Here is a 22,542-nt window from a genome sequence, read left to right on the forward strand (position 1 = left end):
CGCTGTGGAGGGGCTGCATATCTTGGATTCCCTCATATGATTGTGCACTGGCATGGAGTGAGCGGAATGTAGTGGTTAGATTTGGTTCCTCTTTGTGCAACTTTGATGACACACTGTCATCCAGTCATTATTATTATTATTAATTGTGGAAGGAACAGTTTAGGACATGTCTCTGGAAACTCCTTGCAATGTGCAATGAAAGAAGGACTTGGTAAAGTCATGGACATGTTTCCAAACTCCTGAGTATTTTTTTCTCATATTGCGCAGAGACAAATGTGGCTGTGTTCTTCTTCATTTGGTCCACAAATGGAGAAAGCGAGGAGTAATGTCAACAAGGCTGTTTGCGCTTTTTTGAGAGATGTGTGTATGTCCTCTTTAGCAATTCAAGACTTACTACACACTTGTGCTAGTTTATACATATGAAGACCCACAATGCATACAAATCAGAGCCACATACAGGAAAACTAAAGTAAAGAAGAAGGAAACAGCATCATCAGAACATGTTAATAGCATTAATGATTATTTTTATGTATACAAATGAATTGTGTGTTTCAGACCTGCCCATTGCCCCATGTATGTGCACCATGAACATAGACCAAACCGAAAGGTAAGTACTTTAAGAACATATGAAAAGGTTAACGTCTCGAAATACACCTTTTGAATTTTAATATTCTGACTCTCAGTCGCCAAAACAACAGGCCTTGATATTTCAGTGACCAAAAACAAGTGGGCCACATATGTGATGTCATCAGTGATGTCACCAATGACATTTGTGATGTCATTTTTGATGCTATGTGTGTTAGTCTTAGCTGTGCACAGTGGTGGTGTGAGTTATGTTTGCTTAGCTTACCATAACTGTCGAATTTCGGGGATGTTTGGTTTTACCTGTAAACATAACATCCCTGTAACAAAGTTTTTCCATATTTCATAGGTTTTTGCTAGTGCAACTTAAGCATAACGTCCCTTTAACAATGTTTTCTGTTGGTTTATTTCATAGGTTTTTAGTAGGGCAGTGGAACCAGAAAGTTCCTTCAGTGTACATTTATCAGTGAAGATGGTAGGTTTTTAGTAGGGCAACTTAACCATAACGTCCCTTTAACAATGTTTTTTGTTGGTTTATTTCATAGGTTTTCAGTAGGGCAGCGGATCCAGAAAGTTCCTTCAGTATAGATTTTTCAGTGAAGGTCATAGGATGTTAGTAGCGCAACTTAACCATAACGTCCCTTTAACAATGTTTTTTGTTGGTGAATATAAATATCCATATATATTTATATAAATATATGTGTGTGTGTGTATATATATATATATATATTTAAAAATAGGCCCCAATATGGTTTAAATATTTCTATGTTCCCAGTGCTCCATGAGATTGAGATCTCTGAGAGACCAATGTTTGGCCTTTTTCTGAATTGCAGTCTGGTATTTGTAGTCTCCCAATCAACATGGGGGAATAATGCCACAAATGTACACTTTTTGCCTGACACAGTTCCATAAGGATTTATATATAGAATGACACTAAGGTACTTTCAAGTTATATTTATAAATCAGAGTATAGTTGAAAGACAGACATGGGAGTCAGGAGGGGAAATGATGAGAGTGCAAGTAAGCCATGAGTATTTGCCCAGGATGTGGCAAGAGAGGTTGCAATCATTGTCATTGGTGCAGTTATTTCCCCCTGAGTGTGGCTGCTTTTCAGGGCCTAAGTAAAGGACACATGTGAGTGGACAGCATCACTTTATTTCAGAGGTTGGACACAACCCCTTGGTGTTTTGGAGGTTGGCAAGCTTGTTCACATAGTTGGCTACCTTGATTTTAATCAGGTTGTCATGCTCACAGTGCAGACGCTTACCCACAAGACCACAAGCACTTGTTGCATATTGGGATTTTGTAATCCAGGGAATATTTCACTACAGATTGCTGGGTTTAAAAGGTGAGCACCTTTTATACTTTGCCATCATATTTATTGGAGTATTTCCTCTGTCAAGTTGTTTTTCTGGTGTTCATTAATATTATTTTTAAGTCCAATCATATTTTGGCTTGCACACTTTCTTCTAAAGAAAAGGTCAATTGAACAACATTTGCATATTTCACTTTAAGAAATATGTTCACTTACTGTACATATATTCATGGTGGCAGCTTTTGATTTTCACTATGGGACAGAAAGTACCTGGGCATATGTTATTGTTGCTGCTGGTAATGTTTTCCCCTTTTTCTGTGTGGCTTAGATGCGGTTAGTTGGGGTTGTGTGATGCATCACTCCAGTCACCAAAATACTTCCCATAAAACAAGAAGAAAAACTTTGCTAAAGGGGCATTATGGTTAAATTGCACTATGAAATTCAGTGAAAGGGCTGGCCACCAGGGGGCGCACAAATGCAATCTTCCTTCATGTGAGCTCCGCGCAAGGGTCCCGAAAAGTGGATTGAGCCCCCACCACGAGACTCCCCCCGACCTAGCAGCCATCACATCCTGCTGTCGGAAGAAGTCAGGACCCCCCTGGCAGAAAACCCATCAAAAATCGGAGCTTTCCTCGCAGAGAACTCTGCATTCGAAAACTCGATGCTCGGCTGCACAGAAGGCCTGTGAGCGCGATACGCACTTTTGCACGGTTTCTAAGGCCTGATAGGGGTGGACTATAGACGCTCATACTAGTGCACCCCACTACCAAGGCCCATGAGATGGGATTCACGCCCATGCCACAGCAGGTCATGAAGTAGACCCATGAGAGTCGCCAGAGCTGTACCCAGAATTGAAGGTAAACTATATTAACCGTGCATCGGAGGCGGGGAAACCCTGAGGCAATCCGCCGGAGCTTATGTAATGCAACCCCCGTCCCTCCGCACCCGCGAGGAGGCCGCTATTAAATATAGCGGATATAGTGCCTCCCCACCACCGGTTCCCTCACAGGCGGGCACTCCGGAAACGCCTGTGCAGAAGTTGTGGACTGCCGCACTGCGCGGAACCACCCCCACTCCCTAACGAAGTAGCAACTTCTGTCCATCGCGTATGCACATGGTTGGGAGCCTTCACAGTTCGCCGTACACTGTAGGCTGGCGCAGGGCTCCTTCAGGGGTCAAACGGCTGGGACACACCTCGCTGCACACAGCCCTCCTCCCCAGCACTCCAGGCATCATCAGTGACTAACTCCCTCTTGAGGACTCAATCGCCTGGGGACCTGGTAGCTCATGGTCCTGGCATCCAGCTACAGGTCCACCATAGCCTACACTGCTTCCTGGCCTCCCGCCCTCGATTCCTTAAACCACATAGAGCACAATTATTCACAGCGATCCTGTGACAGAGGCCAGTGATTTAAATGGGAGGAACAGACTACGGGCATACAGGGCGTCCAACTCACCTCAGCAGAGTACAACAAGACGCCCACCAAAATAGACCACCGACAACCACAACACCAACAATTCATTAAATGCCTTTGAATCCAGAGGACATCTCAAGACCTTGCCACAACGTGCGACCGAGGGTTGGGCCCCTGTGATACAGGGCGTGTGCCCTCCTAGGATCCCCTATACTCCTCTGACTTCGGCTGGTCTCTGACCGCATATCCAACACGTCATCGCACACGGTCCACGTTCATAAGGAATACCTACTGTGGACAAAGGCAGATAAAAACGGACAACTTCCGATCCTGGAATCAATCTGGAATCTTCAGGCACGATTAATTGTCAAAAAGTGACCATCTACATATTGGTCAGACAAATACACATGAGATCAAGCAATGTGCCTTGCAACGGATTGCCATAAGTAAAAAGTTGACTGCTAGGGGAAATACCACCCTCACCCCAACTTTGCTGTTTATGGACGCTGGGCGACAACGCTGAAACATACAGGCTCCCTCCCGATATATGGCTGTCACAGCTCATTAGTCCCTATCACGCACAGCAGAGATCTGCCCATCCCAATACTGGGGACCTGCTGTCCATGGACATTAAGGGCAAATTGGCGAAATACAAATTTTCACCGCCTCACGAACCCCCGCAGCTACTCACTGTTATCAATATGTCGACAACGGGATCTGAGGTGGCCGTGACCAAGACAGACGTTGCTGACCTACTCACCAAAATGAGGAGCATGAGAGCAGACATCGGAAACAAAATAGATAAAATCACACATAGGATAGATAAAATGGAGGAGACGCTGGAGGAAGTCGAACATAACCAAACCTTCCTGAACACCTTGGAAGCCCAGATGGATCACCGCATTGCAGAGGTGGAGTACAGAGAAGAAGAAATCCGCTTAAAGGTTGATGATTTTGAAAACAGAGAACGCCGCAATAACATACGTGTGTTCGGTATCCCGGAAAAAGAGGGCAAGATCGAAACTGATCTCAAACAAACCTTACACGCCATACTGAAGCTGTTCTTTAAAGATTAATCAGTGGGCAAACCCAAAATCGACTGCATTCACAGAGCTGGCGGCAGACCAGGCGGCCCGAGATCAGTACTAGCTTGATTTCACAATTATGCGGATAGAGCTCGAATCCTAGAGAAGGTCAGACACACACACAGCAGCTAGCATTGGGAGATTCGAACATTTCCGTTTATCAAGATCTATCCTCCCTCATGTTGGCAATGAGAAGAAAGTGCTTACCGATTACAAAAATGCTCAAGGACAAAGGCGTAAGATATCGCTGGGGTTACCCGTTCTCACTCACTTTTGAATGGGAATGATCAACAACGAAACTCATTTCAGAAAGGGATATTGTCAGTTGTACGTCAGACTTACTGGGCATCCAAGGAGAAGGAATATCCTCAGGTGAACGGAAAGATGAGGACAGAGAGTGACACATCAAGGGTCTGCGGCGAAAAAGGATCCAAGGATCCAGAAAATTTAGGAGGATGAATCCCTCCCCAGATATGGAACACTAATCTCTCCTCCCAACTACTCCAGCTGCCTACACAACAAGCTGAGGAGATCACAGTAAGATCGTAGCTGGGCACTGAAGACCGGTGCTCAACAATTAAACATGAGGTGCTGGGCAAAACACTGTGCAACACTGAAGAACTGAGGATGTTGGAAAGAGGGAGGGACAGACATGAGAGACACGAACATTACCCGCTATGATGGAGGTCCCAGGGGTGTGTTGATGGGGACCCGATGCAGGGCAGACGCCAACACGATACCCAAAGTCGGGGTCAGAGTTTGTGTCAAGACGATAGTCTTTTGTAATACGAGCAACATGTTGGGGGCTCAATGTTAACATGGTTATACTAATAATAGGACCGCTTGTTAAGCGGCTTCCACTGGTGGTCCGAGAATGACTGGGTGATGTTCACCTGGCCGGATGGGACGCCCATTGAAAGGGGGGAGGGGAGGAAAGGATGGAAGAACAACTCGGAGTTTATGGACGGGAGGGGTCGAAAGGGAGGGGAATAAGACATTAGAACCATGAAGGAACAGGATAGGGACCAGATGGGTCAATTATTGACCCCTTCAGGGCCCATCATGACCCAATCCAATGGTAAGGAATCAGTCATATGGCACTTACCACAGCAGTCACACTAGATCAGACATTTTGGTCACCCAAGCACATACCCAATGCCCACGATGTCATCCACATTCCGAAATGATAAGTTACGCATATGCACACTTAATGTAAAGGGCCTGAACTCTCCCACAAAACGATCCTTGGTGGCTAGAGAATTCAGCGATCCAACACAGATATTCTGTTTCTTCATGAAACACATTACCAAAGAGGAGAGGAGAGAGCGATTCCATGCCATGAAGGGGGTCTCACCCTCTGGAGCTCTGGAAACTCAAAAAAGGTAGGAGTGGGGATCCTAATTCGCAAAGGCCTCCGTATGACGACCCTTGAGTCCTGATCCGATACGGAGGGAAGAGCTCTGGTGGTTATAGGAAACATCCACAAAGCTACTCTCTATGCACCCAACCAGGGGCAGAAAAGATTACTCCGCAAAACTACCAAGAAAGTCTTTAGCATGGCACAAGGGCACACAGTTCTTGGAGGAGACTTCAACACGTGAATGAATAGATCTTTGGATAGGCAAACTAAAACGGACACAAATAACCCACCACAGTCACAAGAAGAAGCTGAAGTCAAAACGACCCTCGACCTGAACGGCCTCACTGATAGCTGGCGCCACCTAGACCCAGTAGAGAAGGGTTTTACTTTTCATTCCATCCCTCATGACACTCTCACATGTATAGATTACAGCTTCCTCTCTGAAGGCCTATTACGAATACTACACACCGCAAACATACATCCTATTGCATGGTCAGATCACGATATGGTCTCTGTGGATATAGGCTGGAATGACCTCACCCACCGAAACACTAAATGGAGATGCAATGAATCCCTATAGTCTGACATAGTCTTCAGAGAGGACTTTGAGAATGAGATCAAACAATTTTTCATCACCAATGACACGGGCGAGGTTGGGAAGGTGTTCGTATGGGAGGCAGCCAAGACTACATGGAGAGGTGTCCTCATTAAAGAAGGGGCTCGAAAAAAAAGAGAACGCGCCCTATTAGAAAAGAATATTAGGGAAAAGCTGAATACGGTGGAGAAATTAGTACAGTCATCCCCACATGACAGATCCAAATACATTGCCAAAGCCAGAGAACTCAGGGAAGAATTGAGAATACTAATTGTGGGTAAAATAGCCCAGACCCTACAATATCTAAAACAAAAATATTATGAAAAAAGGGGATAAAGCGGACGCTCTCTTGGCGGCTCGTCTCCGAGCACAGAAATCAGAAAGATGGGTTGATTCCATAGAGAGGACAGATGGCACCCTTATAGATGCAACAGAGATATGCCCAGAGGGAATACAAGAAGCATTTGCCTCTTTCTACGAAGATTTGTACACTTGCGGCCCACCCCCTCCATCAGGGAGTATTGATACATACCTTAAAGATGCAGGGCTCCCCGCACTAACACGCACGGAGGCCAAAACCCTAGATACACCAGTCACGGAAGAGGAAGTTATTGACGCCATTAAGCGCTTAAAGACGGAAGGCCCCAGGGGAAGATGGCTTTACGCCTGGTTTTTATAAAACGATCTCTATACTTCTTGCCCCCTTCTTGGCAACCTTGTTCAACCACGTCTTTGAAACAGGCCGAGCGTCCCCATCTTTTGCTCGAGCCCTCCTCGCAGTTATTCCAAAGGAAAGCAGAAACCCTAAACACTGCATCTCCTATAGACCCATTTCTCTCCTCAACATCGATGCCAAAATATACGCAGGGGTGATCACGGCCCGGCTTGAAATACATCTACCACGATTGATACACCCTGATCAGGTTGGCTTTGTAATCGGGAGACAAGGGGCTGTCACGATAAGAAAAACACTCCATCTGATTCATGAAGCACAATGAATGGGAGGAAACCCATCTCTACTATCCTTAGATGCCGAGAAGGCCTTTGATAGGGTGGCCTGGGACTTCCTGGAGAGAGTATTAGTCTGGAATGGGTTGGGTCCAAAGCTCTCTCATGCCATTAAGGCACTGAACACATCCCTTACAATGTCTGTGACAGTGAAAGGCGGCTACTCCAGGTGGATTCCTTTGGAAAGGGGAACAAGACAGGGCTGTCCATTGTCCGCAAAACTGTTTGTACTGTCCCTCAAACCACTTGCACAGAAACTAAGACATTATGCCGACGATATTCTCTTACACCTGACTGATCCCTTAAACTCAGTTCTGGCAGCAATACGTATAATTGAAGAATATGGCGAACTAGCAGGCCTCAAAATTATTACAGGAAAATCAACCCTCCTCCGGATCGACAAAAGTAAAGACTCTGAAGTGGAGTGATTCACTCCTCTAGGGGTAAAGGGCAGCCTCTCCACACTCATATACCTGGGTATCAATGTCACCTGGGAACTTCAAACCCTATACCAAGCTAATTTCCCCACACTATCGCTTGCCCTTCAAAGGGATATCGAAAGGTGGTCCAAACTTACCATCTCCTGGATTGGCCGCCTAAATGCTATAAAAATGGTAATACTGCCCAAAATACTCTATTTGTTCCAAACGCTCCCCATTAGAATGCCCAAAGAATACTTCACCACCACCAGGAAATCCTTACTAGTTTTCCTACGACAAAATCAAAAGCCCAGAGCCCCCAGATCCCTACTCCAACTACGAAAAGACAATGCAGGGGTAGGCCTTCCGGACATAGAAACATATTACTGAGCCACCCAACTATGTGTACTGATTCCACACGTCAGACAACAGTCAGATCCACAATGGGTAGGCCTAGACAATTACCATCTCCGCCCATTCACCGTAGGAGAATGGCTCTGGGTCCCAGGGCCCCAATTATGGAGCAGTATTAAAGCTCACCCCATCATTGGAACGATATGGACAGTGTGGACACCAGGCAAGAGAATGGAAGGGATCACAACCTGGCCCTCCCCCCTGGGAAATCTATGGGTACCAGGGATCCGAGACACGATCCCGGACCCCGGGAGCTTTCAAGCCTGGTATGAGGCGGGACTAGAAAGGGCTGGACATTTGTAGAGGAATAACACTTTTATTACTATTCAAGAGCTTCAAGAAGCACTCTGCATAGGCCCACTCTCAGTGTTCTTATACTTGAGACTTAAGGGGGTTATGACACAAGCGATATGGAAGAGTCAACTACAAAGGGACCTCACCCCGTTCGAAAGAATCCTTGATACCTGTACGAGCTCGAAAGGCCTAATAAGCACAATGTACTCAGCACTGATTGAGGCCCATATCACACCATCCCTCACGTTGAAGAGTAAATGGGAAGCAGACATGGGTAGACAGATTTCACGAAAGCTGTGGTTGCAAATGTGTAGGAGAACATCGAAATCATCCATAACCTGCCAGTACAAACTACATGGCATTAAGCTGATATACAGATGGCAGTATGACCCACTTAGATTGGCCAAAATGTATCAGGGAGTGAGCCCATACTGTTGGAGGGGCTGTGGAAAAAAGGCCGATTATTGGCATATGTGGTGGGGATGCAAGGCGGTCCAAACTTACTGGTCAGAAGTTCTTAGTTGGATCAAAGACCTAGATGATGAAGAAAAGGAGAAACAACCATTGCTGATGTTATTTGGTCTAATCGAAACAGAGGAGACAACCACTAAGGCACCCAAAATGACTCAAGGCCTACGGATGGCCCCACGGGGCTGTCTGAATATGGTATGGAAGAGAGCTACGCTCCCAACCAGGAATGGATAGATGTTTCCAGAAATATTTATAGAATGGATAACCTGACCGCAGCCCTTCATCGGGACCGCACCTCCATTGAAAGTGAATGGTCGGAATTCCGAGCCAAATACATTACATAGAAGAATGTGTGCGCAATATGCCAAAAAATCATAGACATCCTATAAAACAGTTGAAAATGTCTGTAAAATCAAAAACAAAATGTATTAATATGTGCGTCTGTTCAATGTTATGGTCCTATTATTGGCCCTGATGTGGAAAAAGTTGAATTATACCTACCTTCCCGTTGGCAATATGAGAAAAAGGGGAGGGGGGGCAGAGGGTGGACAGCATGGGAAATGTTACTAAGAAAACTATATGCTTCACAACGATACTGAATGTTATGAGCAATGTTTTGCATACTCTTCATACAACCTTTTGTGGAAAATGTTTGTAATTGAATGTTGAAACCTCTACTTTAAAAACCAATAAAACTGAAATTTAAAAAAAAGAAATTCAGTGAAAAAATGTTGCTAAAGGGACGTTATGGTTACAAGTAAAACCGAAAATCCCCAGAAATGTGTCTTTTATGGTAAGCTATGCAACCATAACTCGCGCCACCACCGTGCACTGTTAAGATTAACACCCAGGACATCACTATTGACATCACAAATGCCATTGATGACATCACGTATGACATCACATATAAAATTAATTTTGATGAAACGTCCCTACAAGGGGTTGTGTTTATAATATTGGTAACAAGATGGGTGATTGGGAGACCTATCATGAACTACTTAATGTAATAAAGAATGTAAACATTTAAACAAAACATTATTTTGCAGTGTTGTTGTTAATACAGGAACCTGATCATACATAAACATAGGCAGTGGCTGCAGCATGCACCATAGAAGTACAGTATTTTTAATCTGGTCATTTTGGATAGTAAAATAATGAATGCTACCTTATCAGAGATTTGAGTAATGTGAAACATGGAATAAACAGCTAACAATTCAAGACTTACTACACACTTGTGTTAGTGCAAACAATACATACGAAAACCCACAATGCATTCAAATTAGAGGCACATACAGGGAAACTAAAATAAGGAAGAAAGAAAAAACATCACCAGAACATTTCAATAACATTAACATTCATCTACATGTATACAAATGAATTGTGTGTTTGAGGCCTGCTTATTGCCCCATGTATGTGCACTATGAGGTGAGACCAAACCCCTAAGGAAAGTATTTTAAAGACTTATGACAAGGTTAACGTCTAAATATATAGCACCGTTTGAATTTTCATATTCTGACTGTCAGTGAACAAAAACAGCTGGCCTAGATATGTCAGTGAGCAGTGAGGAGGAAAAACAAGTGGCCTAGATATGTGATAGCATGAGTGTTGTTATCAATGACATTTGAGATTTCATCTTTGATGTCCTGGGTGTTCGTTTTAGCAATGCAAGGTGGTGGCGTGAGTTATGGTTGCTTGGCTTACCATAACTGGTGAATTTCTGTTTTTTTTCAGTTTTCCCTTGTAACCATAACATCCCTTTAACAACTTTTTTCACCGAATATATATTACACAGCCACATTAGTGGCTGTGTAGTTATGGTTAAGTTGCTGTTTCCATAGGAGAAGTACTTTTTGGGCGGCTTATAACTCCCCTGCACTTGGACGAATCCTCACCAAACTTTGCAAAAAAAGTATATGGACTATGCAAAGTTTGGTGACGTTTGGTCGAGGGGGGGCAAAGTTATAGGAGGGTCCGAAAACATCTTTTTTTCCCATAGACTGAATGGGGGAAAACTTTGCGCACGGCTACAGGCCAAACTGCTGGACGGATTTCAACCAAATTTGCGGCAGTGGCAGGGCCTTCGTCGCGAAAGCATGCTTTCATAAATTTTGTGACAATCCATCCAGTAGTTCCCTTAAAAATGATCAAAAAGTATGTCTCTAAAAATTAGTGATATATATGTCCGCTCCGCGGTCACACTTCCCTGTTTGCTCCATGGAGAAGATTGCAATTGGCTATTCCGTGGCGTGCTGGCCGCGACCATGTTGCGCTTTCACCGATTGGTTGTGGCACAGCATGAAGTGCGTCTTAATCTTTCATTAAGTCCGCCATGTTTACTTCGTTTTCTGTTGAACGCGGACATCGCTGCTAACATACCTAAACGAAGAAGACACCAATGCACTTGTTACACTTATGGAACACTGTTTCGAAAGGTGAGCGTTAATGAGACTTGGTAGTAGAAAGTGAAACATTGAATTATTCTTGTTAGCACTGTCGTACGATACAGTGAAACTTGCTACTCATTGTACGAAATGAACTTACTGCGTCCATTTTACAATACATAAACAACATTACTGCGGTCAGACTGGCGGGAATCTGAGGCAGCCACCTGCACTATTTTGTACACACAGCATTACCGCATGTGTACGGGAGTAGCGGTTCTCATGAATAGCCACTGATATGCTGTTGCAAAATGAGAATGTATTTGCATTAAAGTGAAGGCCACTTCATTTTCTGTTTTAAATACGAGCTCACTACGGCCACATATTTGTCGACAGCCATAAGGGTCAGTTGTTTTTCTACCTTAAGGTACAGGGAAAGAGCAGAAAGAATGCAGGGAGTAACAGTTAGAAAAACATATCGTTTGATAAGGTTATGCTTCAAAAATGTTTGCACCGACCATGAAATATTAGTTCCCGAAGAGGCACTATTGCAATAAATGTCTATTGTTTCTATCTGCTGTAACCTGTAACTTCCTCTTAAACATGTGCCCGATGCGCCTCTCTATTCAATACTCTGAACTCTATGTAAATATGTGTTAAATATACATTGTATCTATTTGCTGGAACCTGTAACTGCCTTTTAAACATGCACCCAGATGCCCCGGGGCAAGGTGCGCACTACAAATAAACAAAATACAAATACAAATAGACTACTGTTTGACTGCAGCCAAAGCAATGGAGCCGGTCCACATCATGTAAGTGTATTTTTCCCCGCCTATATACTGAATTGACATTACATTTTTACTTTGGGGGGAAAAAAATACTTTGTCCTAATGAATTACAAGGTTTATGTGCCGTTGATTTTTTTTCCCCATTATGGACATTGCACATTGTCGCCGTTTGCAGGGTGCCAGTACATTTCCCCAAATTAAATTAATATTTAGTAATTAAAGTATGTGATACAACTTTGTTTTGTGCAGAGGTTGCGTATTGATACACGTTTTATTTCCCCTTTTCCCCTCCGATACCTCCTTCCCTATTGTGATTGTCATGGATTACAGCTGCCGAGTGACGGCTTTTTTAACCGTCAAATGCAACTGTTCATTACCAGTTGTGGGTGCGTCATAATTCAGTGGGATGACCGTGTCGGACCTCTATGTCCTTACGCTGAAGTCGCCATAAGGATTAACATTCCATCCTTTCTGGTGGTGTAGATCACAGCGGTTGACGTCATCTTGCACATCAATGTGGGAGGAAAACGACTACTGTGGCGGCAACGCTTACTTTCTGTGTGTGAAAGAAACCAACGTGCCTATTACTATTTTCATTGTCGACCAAAGACAGAAACTTACTACTTGTATGGAAATGTGAATAGGGCAATCATTTCTCACAGTTCATTGTGAAACACAACTACTTTACTAATTGCTTAGGGTGATGATTTCGCTCAGTTTATTGTGAAATAAAACTACTGCACTAATTCTTGAATGTTAGTGTTTTTTTACAAATGTACTCTCTGTTTTCACAATGTGGCATGCTACGTCGCAGGTTGTAATGTGTTCTTTTGTAGGTACTACATCATGGCACGTACGTCAATATGGACGCATTTGTTTAAGCTGTCAAGGAACGTTTTGGAGAAAGGTACTGCATACCACTTGCTTTGGTTACAGGAGGGTCAGGCCCATCTCATATGCTTTAGTGCCGTCAGGCCAATTTCTGTCACCGTCAGACCAATTTCTGTCACCCAGATGCCCTATTAACCAACATTAGTTCAGAATGATTAGTATCTTCTTAAAAGCGGGAAAATAAGGTAAGGTGCACTGAAAGTGTTTGCTGCACAGAAATGTTTGTAAAATAATACATGGTTACACCCTCCCAATACACATATCTTCACACCTTTTGACCTGTGCCACTTACGAAATTATGTGTCGAAAGGTGAGTGGTAATGGTGTTGCTTCCAGTATTTCTAACGTCATTGCGCTTCCCATCACAGAGTTTGTTTGAGATTTTATGTAAAGGTAAGTAGACTACTCCTTTGCGTTTTTTAAGCACATTTTTACAGAAAAAAATTACTACATGTACAACAAATGTATGTAAAGGTCATTGACAACACCCAAAAAGGTTTATGTTGTGCATGTGATAGTGTTTTGATATTTAACAAGTGTTGTCATGTACATAACAAATCAACGGTACAGCTTCCGTCTCTGAGGGGTAACCTCTATGTATGGTTAGTGGCCACAATGTCGGGGATGTGGCTACTGGCCATTACTGGAAGGGACAAAACATTGAACTGAGGTTGCCATTTCCACCAGGGACTGCCTTTCTGGTAAAGGTCTTGCTCATAACCATACATTTCTCAAGGAACACAAATGCGGTGCTGCCTTTACTGTCACACAGTTTCATTTTTGCTTTCTGTAGCCTGCAATGGAAAGCGAAGAAGGGTTTCTATCCAAAACCCGTCTTCCCTTTCTATGGTGGCCATCTTGAAAAAGGATTTGTTTTCTTCAGCCGGGAACGCCGGAGGGGTACCGGTTGAAGACAAAACATCCACTTTCTTGGTAGCACGGGTTACTGCTGTAAAATCTCAATTGCTTATTGCTTATTGCATTCATCCCCCACTCTTTGGGGAGGAATGGGGGTTAATGATCCAGATAAGTCGGTATGCACTCTTGCTTATATTGTGTTGCACACTTGCCTTGTGGAGTTCTGCACCGGAAATTTTCCAGTTACAAGTTCCTACAAGAATATACAATGTACTTCCGCACTATCACCCAGTTACACATGTCATTGTGAAGTGGGTATGACTTTTTGAACACGCCCCCATGCTGTGTGCCAGCATATGATAATTTGGAATTCTACGGAAGGTGGGCAGTTACTTCAAATGTTCCTTTACAGTAGTATGCTTATGTGTTACTATTAGAACCCTGATAAATATAGGACAACATTTTTGTTAAAGTACTGTTATGATGTATTTATACTACTAAACACTTATTGCATTCAGTTAAAAAAACTTTGTTAAAGGGACGTTATGGTTACTTTGTCCTCCCAAAAACCTGTAAAAGTCACTACAAAAAAAACTTTGTTGAGGGGATGTTATGGTTAAGTTGCCCTACGAAAAACCTGTGCACTTCACTAAAAAACAATGTTCGCCCTCCCCATTATGGTTCAAATTAAAACCGAAAAACCCCTGAAATTCACCAGTTACGGCAGACTGAGCCCCCATACTTGCCATCACCACTGTGCACTGCTAACACTAACACCCAGAACATGAAAGATGTCATCTCAAAAGTAACTGATGACATCACTGACGACATCACATGTTTAGCCCCTTTGTTTTCGTTCCCTGCCCTATATATATATGTACATTCAGTAAAAAAAACTTTGTTAAAGGGATGTTATACTTTACAGTGAAACCAAAAAACACTGCACATTCCCCCATTATGGTAAGCTCAGCGACCATAACTCGCAGCATCTACGTGCATTGCTAAGACTAACACCCAGGACATCAAAGATGACATCACAAATATCATTGATGACATCACTTGTGAAAATACTGTTGACGAAAAGTATATATATATATATATATATATATATATATATATATATATATATATATATATATATATATAAATATATATATATATATATATATATATAGATGTAAATATATATATATATATATTTTTTTTTTGTTTAATATATATAAAAGGTTATTCTAGTTTGCAATGCACGTGCAAGCTGGATTTGCAATTCTCCATGTATTAGCAGCTCCTTACCCAGAGGTAGATTTTCTTTTCATGTGGGCCTCATGGCAGTTTGACCTTTAGAATGCAATACTTTCAAGGACTGACAGTAGCATAGTTTAAAAACAATAATGCAGATGCCATGTGTTTTCTTAGTGTGTTATGAGATATTTAAAACTAAGAAAACACACAGCATCCAGGACTGTGGACTGTCTCCCATCCATACTGACCCTGCTTAACTTCACAACGATGAAGAAGCCAGAACCCTCAGGCCATGCTACTCTAAGTGGTCTTGTAACTCGTGCTTGCTTATTAGGAAACATGAGCTGAGGGGGCTGGCCCCTTTCTTGAAAGCTAAGCACGGTTGGTCCTGGTTACTGCCTGGATGGGAGTCCCGGATGCCTATCTTTTCACCACCCATAGGCAGTGATTTTGTACCCCTGATGTCACTTTAGCTGTAAAAATATACATATATATTATTTTCACTTTTTTCCTATAACTGCAACTATGAACTACAAATATCCTTAGTTATTATTTTGTAGTCCTTATACCTGTGGTTTTCAGGAAAAATGGCAAAACCCCAAAAATGCTTCCCTGCCTTCCCATACCCTCACCAAGTGCCCCTCATCATGTGTGCCTGCCCCTCCACTCCTCTGATAGCCTCCTCACTTCCCCTACCCTTACCTATTCCCCCCCACAGCACTCGCTGTTTCTGTGACCCAGTTTGCTATAAAATGTCGGCTAATCGCAGCTATTCTGCCTTATAGCCAAGGTTACAGAAAGGTTTTGTGTTGCAAACCTAGCCCATGCACCTCCTCCAACTCCCAAATTTAACTTGGTGTCCTATTACCTCCCCTCCACCCACACCTCTACCCTAAAGGCTTTTCCTTGATTTCAGTTCAGGTTGACCAAGGGTATAGCCACGTCTATCTTCTGCATTGAGAAAAAAAGATGGATAATGTTTCAATTTTGATATATATAGCTGTTTATTTTGAAGGAGAGGGCACCCCTTTCTCCATCAAATATTTAAAAAAACTATTGGAATAACCCCAGACCACAAAAGTATTGCAAGTCAACACTTCATGCCCAAGTTATTTTGGACCTTGTTCAAATATGTCCAGTGGTTTGGGCTGTCCCGTCCGGCGAAAATTTACCTTTTTTTGCCTATGGGAAAATGAATGCGGAGCAGACCGAAAGTGCTTTTATTTGTTTTATTAATACCTTTTTTATTGTTCAACAAATCTTTGAAAAACGTTCCTATCTGAGGGGCCCTGTAACAAACCTTTTATTAGCAAACTTTCAACCAAATCCATCACACAAGTGAAATGTTACTAGCGTTTCTGTTTTTTTCAATTACATATGTAACTCTGTTTTTACCTTAACTATAGGGCCGTGACAGCGGCCGTATTATATATATATATATATATATATATATATATATATATATATATATATATATATATATATATATATAGGCTGTCACAAAACTTTGTAAAAAGGACGTTATGATTACAAGTGCAATCTAAAAACCCCTGAAATTCGGGAGTTATGGTAGGCTAATCACCCATTTTTTCCATCTGCACTCTCCACTGCTACCACTACCACCCTGACCATAAAAGATGCCACCACACATGTCATTGATGCCATCACTGACGCCATCCCATCTGTAGCCCCTACTTTTATGTCAGCTAAGCAACCATAACTCGCGCCACCACCGTGCACTGCTAAGACTAACATCACTGATGACATCACATGGGAAAATAATGCCAATTAAAAATGCCTACCTGCAAGCGGTTGTGTGTATTATGTTGGTAGCAAGATTTGCGGGGTGTTTATGTAATGGTAAACATGCAATAACGAGCTAACACTGCAAGACTGCATATACACTTGTGATAGTAGAAACAATACATATGAAGACCCACAATGCATACAAATTAGAGGCACACACAGGGAAACTAAATGAAGGAAGAAAGAAACAGCATCATCAGAAAATGTTAATGACATTAAAGTTTATCTTCCTGTATGCAAATTAAGTCTGTGTTGGATGCCTCCTATTGCACCATTCATGTGTACCATGATCTGAGAACAAACTCTAAGGCATGTCCTTTAAGAACATATGAGAAGGTTAACATTTTGATGTACAACACCTTTTGAATTTTTATATTGTGATTGTTAGTGAAGAAAACCAGCTGGCCTAGATTTTTCAATGACACAATGTAAGCAAGCCAGACATGTGATGTCATCAGTGATGTCATCAATGACATTTGTCATGTCATCTTTGATATCCTGGATGTTAGTCTTAGCAGTGCACCGTGGTGGCGTGAGTTATGGTTGCTTAGCTGACATAAAAGAAAGTGGCTAAAGATGGGATGACGTCAGTGATGGCATCAATGACATGTGTGGTGGCATCTTTTATGGTCAGGGTGGTAGTGGTAGCAGTGGAGAGTGCAGGTGGAAAAAATGGGTGATTAGCCTACCATAACTCCCGAATTTCAGGGGTTTTTAGATTGTACTTGTAATCATAACGTCCTTTTTACAACATTTTTGTACAGCATGGCATAGGTTTTTAAAAGGGCAACTTAACCATAACGTCCCTTTAACAAGGTTTTTTTTGTAGTGAATTTTGGACTTTTTTAGTAGGGCAACGTAACCATAATGTCCTTTGAAAAACTTTTTTGAATTATTTGCATAGGTTGGCAGTACTGTACGTGATGCATAAAATAAATAGACCAAAATTTTTATTGAGCATTTAGAAGGATTCCAATAGTAACACATAAGCATACCGTAAAGCAACATGTGACCTCACTGCCCATCTTTCTACGAATTGCACAGTACCATATGCTGTTGCACAGCATGGTCACATGGTGCAGAACGCATACACACTGCACAATACTATGGGTGAGTTGTTGATAGTGCAGAAGGACATTGTGTATTGTTGTACGAACTTGTAACTGCAACACTTCCAGATCGCAACTCAACAGGGCAAGATTGCACCACAATAGAAGCAAGAGTGCATACCGAGGTCTTTGATTCATTAAAACCCCATTCCACCCTTAAAAAAGTGGGGGCTGAATGCCATTACCAATACAGATTTTACGGCACTAATCAATTCCACCAAAAAAACAGATTTTTTATCTTCAACCGGAACGCCTCAGGCATTCCTGTTTGAAGAAAACAAATCCTTTTCCAAGATGGCCACCATGGAAAGGGAAATCGGCCGTTGCATAGAAAGTCTTTTTCCGCTTTCCATTACAGCTGCCAGAAAGTAAAAAAGGAAAACGTGTGACAGTAGTGGGCAAAGAAGATTTGTATTCGTTCGAAAATGTGTGGTTATCAGCAACACCTTTAACAGAAAGCCAGTGTCTGGTGGACATGTCGACTGTAATGCAATGTTTTGTCCCAACCTGTAAATGGAAGTATTTACTTCCCTGACACTGTGGTCAGTAAGCATACCTACAGAGATGAAAGGCGTACCGTTGATTGCTTATGTACATGACGACACTTGTTTAGTATGAAAACACTACATGTAAAATACAAAGGTGTTTGTTCGTGCGCAATGACCTTTACATAAATGTGTGGAACATACAGGGAACATGTTTGGCAAAAATGAGCATGCAGAACGCAAAAAAGTAATCCTCTAATATGTGGACAAAATCACAACAACCCCTGTGAATTGAAGTGCACTAATGGCAGAAATATGGCAAGCAACACCCTTGCCACTGACCTGTGCACACATTTTTATATAAGTGCCACAAGGTGAAAAGGGTGAAGAAATGTGTAGTGCGAAGGTATAAGGAAGCATTGCTTTTGAAACGTTTCTGTACAGCAAACACTTTCAGTGCACCTGATCTAATTTTTCCACTTTTAGAAAGATACCAAATCTGACAACATAGCGTCTTCCTGCAGAACTAATCTTTGTTATTGGTGCAGCTGGGTAACAGAAAGTACCCTAACGGCACAAAAGCATAATAGATGGGCCTGAGCCTTACGTTGCCAAAGCAAGTGGTGTTCAATAGCGTTCTGGATAACATACCTTGGCAGAGTAAACAAATGCTTTCTTAAAGGCTTACGCACCGTGATACGGCACCTATTAAAGAACATACTGCAACCTGCAACGTACCATGGCAGATTGTGAAGGGGAACATGAAATGATCAAAAAACACACTCACATGTAAAAAGTAGTAATGTCCTTTAATTTCACAATGCACAGCGCTAAATCATCGCCCTTTTCTCAGTTGCAAGGAAATTTGAAGTTTGTGTCTCTGCCGCACAATGAAAATGTTAATTTTGACGGTCACATTGATGTTTTCCCACAAAGTCACCATGCGTTGGCGCCACAGTTTTTATCATGCACACAGTGTGCAGTGGCGACACAGTAGTAGGTTTCCTCTCACAATCATTGGCAAGATGCCATCAATCGCTGTGATGTAGTCCATCAGAAAGTATAATGTTAGTGGCAATGGTGATGTTGTTGTTTAACCACACATAAATTATGCGTTGTTGACACAGTAGGCGTATTCCTGTCACAGTGATTTACAAGGCGACGTGAATGGCTGCGAACTATGACACCAGAAAGGAGGGTATGTTGCTTCTTACTGCTACAACTGCGTAGGGACATAGAGGTCCGATGCGGTCATTCCATTCAATGATGACGCACATACAACCGGTGACGAATAGCTGCAATAGACGATTAATAAACTCGTCACTCGGATGCTGCAATCCATGACACTCACAATACGGAAGGAAGTAGCTGAGGAGAAAATGACAAAAAATATCTATCAATATGAAGCCTTTGCGGAAATGTAAGGTGTACTACATAGCATCTCTATAAATAATAAATGTTATATGGGGAAATGTACCAACTCCCTACAAACGGCGACAATGTGCAATAGACATACTAGGTAAATAAGTATCAGTGCCACATACTTTTCGTAGGTAATAGTGGAAATTGTAGTGCCATCGTACAGATGGCGGTAATGTGCAATCTGAAATTTCAATGGCACACAAACTTCCAAATGCATTACTAGTAACGGTAATGTGCAATCTGAAACTTCAAAGGCACACAAACTTCCAAATGCATTTCTAGTAATATTTGTTTGTTTTTTTCACACTAAGTAAATAATGGCAGTTTGGTGTACAGGCCTGAGAAATAAGCTTCCATTATGTGCACCAGCTCCATTTCGGTCTCCGCAGTCACACAGTAGTTGTTTGCAGTAAGTCGTCCTCGGGAACTGATATTTCATGAGCTTCACAAACCTTTTTTGAAGCATAATTTATCAAAGGGAATGTTTCACAAACTGTGACTCCCTACATTCTTTCTATCTCTGTTCTGTGTACGTCAAGGTCGAAAAACAATTGACCCTTATGAGGTTTGCTACGTGTGCGCCCTGTCAGGTTTCCTGAAGCACGGTTCCGTGTTGACCCGTCGTGAAGAAGGTATTTCTTCCTACCAATGTGATTCTCAGGAGTACGAAAGGACAGACTGAGAACCTAATTGATCGGAAGATGGTGTAGAGTCGTTGGGATCGGTAGAGTTGAGCAGACCGCAAACTTCCCGATAGTTGGAGAATCCAGGTTCCTTTCACGACTGCAGAATATTACACTGATTAACAATCAAATACACCCTCTCTTGATAAACGTTAAACAATAATCAACAGACTAACCTGCAGAAAACGGGTTTTAACCAGAAGTGTTTCATGCAAGAGTGTCCTCAAGACTGGGGAATCTGGAGACCATAAGAAGAGAAAATACAATCAGTACCAGATAGTGAGATGCAAAGAGTGGTAAGGAAAGTTAAGTTTCTTACCCTGGTTTCCATGGAAGTGGTCGTCTCTGGCAAATCTCCTTCTCCTTTTCTGTACGAACGGTGTGATGGCTATCCGCCACCTGTCCGACGAACCAAATAATCCACTGGTGCAAAGGAAGTCTCTAGTCCAGCAACCACCTATTCCCGCCGGCACGAGGACGCCTAAAAGGTGCTCAGGAAGTCTCTAGTCCAGCACCTAGCCTATTCCCGCCGGCACGAGGACGCCTACAGCACCCTGGAGGAAAGGACAGGGAAAGAAATGGAGGGGGAAAGGAAGGAAGGAAAGAAAGAAGGTAAGAGGTCTCCCAACCTTCTAGATCCGAATTAAACTCAACCAAATCACTAGGCAAGAATTACCAAAAAACAATCCGAGGTCAAATTACTAGAGCAAGTAAGGACAATCCGTGAGCGTATCCAATAGACGTAATCCGAGATCAAACAAAACACCAAAAGTTCCAAGCGAGAAGAGCCACTGTCAATAAGGGATCAGAAGCAGCGAGAAGTGGGCGCCGGATCATTAAGTACCTGAACTACCGGCAACAAGATGGTCATGTGACCCAGTACGTTTTCTATTACGTGAAAGACGCCGCGCCCACTGTCGTAACCTCCATGGTAACTTCCACGTGAGGCGTCGGGAACTACATTCCCGACGAAAACGTCCACCGCGAACAGCGCGTGGATAATTTAAGCCCGCCTCCTGTCTGTTATTCGAACGCGACAGGCGCTTCTGACTGCGAGAAGGCAAGAGAACCGAAGGGGTATCACCAGACCTGAAGCGTTTTCTGACAGTATCCTCCCCCAAAGGACCCCCATGCCCCCGAGAGGCCAGAAACTGGGACACCAACAACGGGGCATGCACATTTTGCTCTGGTTCCCATGTCCGATCTTCCGGACCGTAACCTTTCCAGTCCACAAAGAAATACCTGGTACCACGAGAAACCTTGGAATCAAGAATGGAATTGACTTCATACTCCTCTACCCCTTGAACCAATATCGGGGACGGAGAAGCCACTACCCTGGTACTGTCCACACAAGGTTTAACCATGGACACATGAAAGACCGGATGTATTTTCCAAGAGCACGGCAGATCTAACTTGACAACCAATGGACTCAAGACATCCTTTACAACATAAGGACCGACAAAACGTGGCAACAAGCATCGTCGTCCTGGAATGCGTAAATTCTTTGTGGACAGCCATACCCGCGAACCCGGAACGTAATTGGGTGCAGGACGGCGATTCCGATCAGCGTACTTCTTTGCCTGCTCTTGAGCTTGTTTCAGATGTTCCAGAACCCTATCACGGACCAGAGACAGATCCTTGATACAAGATTGAACTGCCGGGCAATCCGCAGGAAGTTTCCAATCAAGAGGTAGGGTGCGTGGGTGTTGCCCATATAAGGCATAAAATGGTGACGTTCCCGTAGATGAATGGCTGGAATTATTATAAGCGAATTCCGCTAATGGAAGAACGGCTAACCAGGATTCTTGATGTTGAAGGATGAGACACCTGAGATACTGCTCCATAGTAGCGTTCACCCGCTCTGTTTGACCATCCGTCTGGGGATGGAACGCTGTGGAACATCGTTCATCCACCCC

Source organism: Ambystoma mexicanum, chromosome 2q (assembly GCF_040938575.1).
Source record: "Ambystoma mexicanum isolate Mex_15411 chromosome 2q, UKY_AmexF1_1, whole genome shotgun sequence".
Taxonomy (NCBI): domain Eukaryota; kingdom Metazoa; phylum Chordata; class Amphibia; order Caudata; family Ambystomatidae; genus Ambystoma; species Ambystoma mexicanum.